Below are 3,379 nucleotides of genomic sequence, written 5' to 3' on the forward strand. Positions count from 1 at the left end.
CTGAGCCTCTATGAATTTGGCACCGTGGTAGACATCGGGTACAACCTGTGGTTCCTCGTGAGTCCCTTTAAGGAGCCTATACGTGATCCTCAAGGCAACTGGAGTAAAAGTAAGATGTTAGACATGATCAGATTTTCTCTCTAGAAAGGTTAATTTGACTAGTGTCATTCTCATACCGCTATTCTTTTTCTTCATAGCACTGATTACAATTTATAATCACATATAGGTTTATACCCATTTTCCTATTAAATTATAAATCCATGAAAATCAGGGATCATGTCTACTTTGTCCATTATTGTGTATCCAGAGCCAAAAATAGAGCCTGGTTTAAAAAGCCACTTGGTAATTATTTGCAGGAGTAAATATATAAATGAACATATAAATTTATTACCAGGGTTAAGACTGTATTTTTAAAAATCAGTAAGATTGTTGATGTTCACAGATAGTTCACAGGGACCAAAATAAGGCAATGATTGTGTGGCAATATAGGTCTCGGTTACATATTTAATGTAAATGGCATAGGAAAGACAAGTATCTAGAATAAATCATAAGATCCTAATTTGACCTAGTGAGTGTTGGTACCCTCAAATTGGAAAAGAAATATTTAAGGGTAAATAACCACTCATCAGCTATACCCTGATGAAATGTTATTTCTAAATTTTAGGCATTATGGAAGATGCAGAGGATACAAATGTAATGACATAAAAGGTTTTTATGGTACTATTTACAAAATATAAATAAAGACTTAATCATCAACTAAATCCATTCAACCAATTAATGATTCAATATAACACTGCTAATCAACAATTAGTCCTTTCCTTTTTTACCTTCCTGCACTTTCATTCTCTCCATCAAGGGAAATTATTTTTAATTTGAAAGGACAGAATATCAACTACTAAAAAATTATGTCAAATAATTTCCTGTTCCTAAAAAGGGTTATTTTGTCAGTACAATTCAAGAATATCATAATGTCCTCAATCTTTAGAAAGATACTTGATTTGGTCTCCCAAATATGGTTCATTTCCCTCCATCCTTTACCATATATGTCATTCTACTGTTCAAAAACCTTCACTGGATCCCCCATTGAATTAAAAAGTACATTCAGGCTCATCAGCTTTGCAACTCTAGCCTCTGTAACTTGAATCCTACCTGCCTTTCTAATTCATTTCACATACATGACAATGTCACCCTAAGAGCCACTTTGGGGGTGTTTCCCATCATGAGAAAATTGGTCACATTACACTGCGGTCATGCTTTCTGTCTTTGAATAGTTTGGTTGCTGTGTTCATGAGACCTGTTTCTTCATATTTCTAAAAATCAAATTTATCCCCCCAAATAGGACAACTTTTTCATTACTGAAAACATTACTGTCACAGTTCATTTTATGTGTTAACTTGACTAATATAATTACCAACAACAACAAGTGCAATAGGATCTAGAGGAAATTCTTAAGAGGAGTTTTATAAATAATGTAAGAATAATATCATCAGAACATGTTTCTATAGTTTCATGATGACCATTTTGAAGGGATTTATATGTAGTGAAGTTTCTTTTATGGCTGCTAAAATTTTGGCTTCTTTTCTTTTAAAAAAATATATATATTTTATTGATTTTTTTACAGAGAGAAAGGGAGAGGGATAGAGAGTTAGAAACATTGATGAGAGAGAAACATCGATCAGCTGCCTCCTGCACACTCCCTACTGAAGATGTGCCCGCAACCAAGGTATATGCCCTTGACCGGAATCGAACCTGGGACCCTTGAGTCTGCAGGCTGACGCTCTATCCACTGAGCCAAACCAGTTAGGGTTTGGCTTCTTTTCTTTAGTCTCCAATTGGATTCTTAAAGCCTTCATTTTCTTTTTTACAAAAGCTTTTATTAAATATAGATAATAGTCTGCTCCAGTTTGATACATTCTTCTTTTTGCAGTTTTAATTAACCTTTACATTATTTGAGATGTTTTTAAAATAGTTAAAACACAAATTTAAAAATCAATATATGGCCCTCCTGGTGTAGCTCAGTGGTTGAGCATCAACCCGTGCACCAGGGGTCCATTTCAGGTTTCAGGCTCAATCCCCAGCAGGGGATGTGCAGGAGGCAGGCAAACAATATTGATGCTTCTCTCTCATCAATGTTTCTATCTCTCTCTCCCTCTCCCTTCCTGTCTCTGAAATCAATCAAAACATACTCTTTTTAAAGAGAGATTTGATGAGCTCTTGGGAGACCTAGGCCTCTTCCCAGGCCGGTCTCACCAAGAAGACCATGTTCTCCTTGAGCATGAAGGTCCTGAAGCCCAATGGTGAGAAGCCAGACCAGTTTTGTCCAGCATCTCCCAGGCTTTCCTAGAGCTGGAGATGAACTCGGATCTCAAGGCCCAGCTACAGGGGCTGAATATAACAGCATCCAAGGACATTGAAGTAGGTGGCGGTTGGAAAGCGATTATAATCTTTGTTCTTGTTCCTCAACTGAAATCTTTCCAAAAAATCCAAGTCTGGCTTGTAGGTGAGTTGGAGAAAAAGTTCAATGGGAAGCACGTTGTCATTATCGCTCCGAGGAGAATGCTGCCTAAGCCAGCTCGGAAAAGCTGAACAAAGAATAAGCAAAAGGGCCCAGAAGCCTCATTCTGACATGCGTGATGTGATCTGGAGGACTTGGTTTTCCCAGGTGAAACTGTGGGCAAGAGAATCCGAGGGAAACCCGATGGCAGCCAGCTCATAAAGGTTCACTCACACAGCAGGACAATGTGGAGCACAAGGCTGAAACTTTCCTGGGGTCTATATGAGGCTCACGGGCAAGGATATTCGTTTTGAATTCTGAGTTTCAGTTGTAATAAAATGACTAAATAGAATATCATTCACAAAACAAAACATTGCTAAGGGAGTAAATCTTCAACGTTCTCATTAAAAGAAAAAAAATTTGTAACTGTGGTGCTAAATGTTAACTAGACTTATTATGGTGATCATGTCAATATTTATCCTATATAATAAAAGGCTAACATGCAAATCGACCAAACAGCAGAACGACCAGTTGCTATGACGCACACTGACCACCAGGGGGCAGACACTCAATGCAGGAGCTGCCCCCTGGTGGTCAGTGCTCTCCCACAGGGGGAGCACCACTCAGCCAGAAACTGGGCTCACGGCTGGCGAGTGCAGCGGCAGTGGCATGAGCCTCTCCTGCCTCCATGGCAATGCTAAGGATATCAGGCTGAGAGACACCCCCCACCCCACCCCCAGTGCACGAATTTCATGCACTGGGCCTCTAGTATATATATAATCATGTTGTACACCTGAAGCTAATATATTATATATCAATTCTATCTCCGTTTTTTAAAAAAGAAGAATCAAAGAAATATTCATTTATTCATGGCACCTTCTGCCA

The 3,379-nt window shown here is 38.7% G+C and overlaps 1 pseudogene across 1 annotated transcript; it reads left to right on the forward strand.

Moving 5' to 3' along the window:
- The first annotated feature begins 2,260 nt into the window (after positions 1-2,260).
- On the forward strand, positions 2,261-2,828 carry LOC308516669 (small ribosomal subunit protein eS7-like; annotated as a pseudogene). The gene has a single exon. The product of its transcript is annotated as a small ribosomal subunit protein eS7-like (transcript).
- The last annotated feature ends 551 nt before the right edge of the window (positions 2,829-3,379 follow it).

This window comes from Myotis nattereri (assembly GCF_964212035.1).
Source record: "Myotis nattereri genome assembly, chromosome: 3".
Taxonomy (NCBI): Eukaryota; Metazoa; Chordata; class Mammalia; order Chiroptera; family Vespertilionidae; genus Myotis; species Myotis nattereri.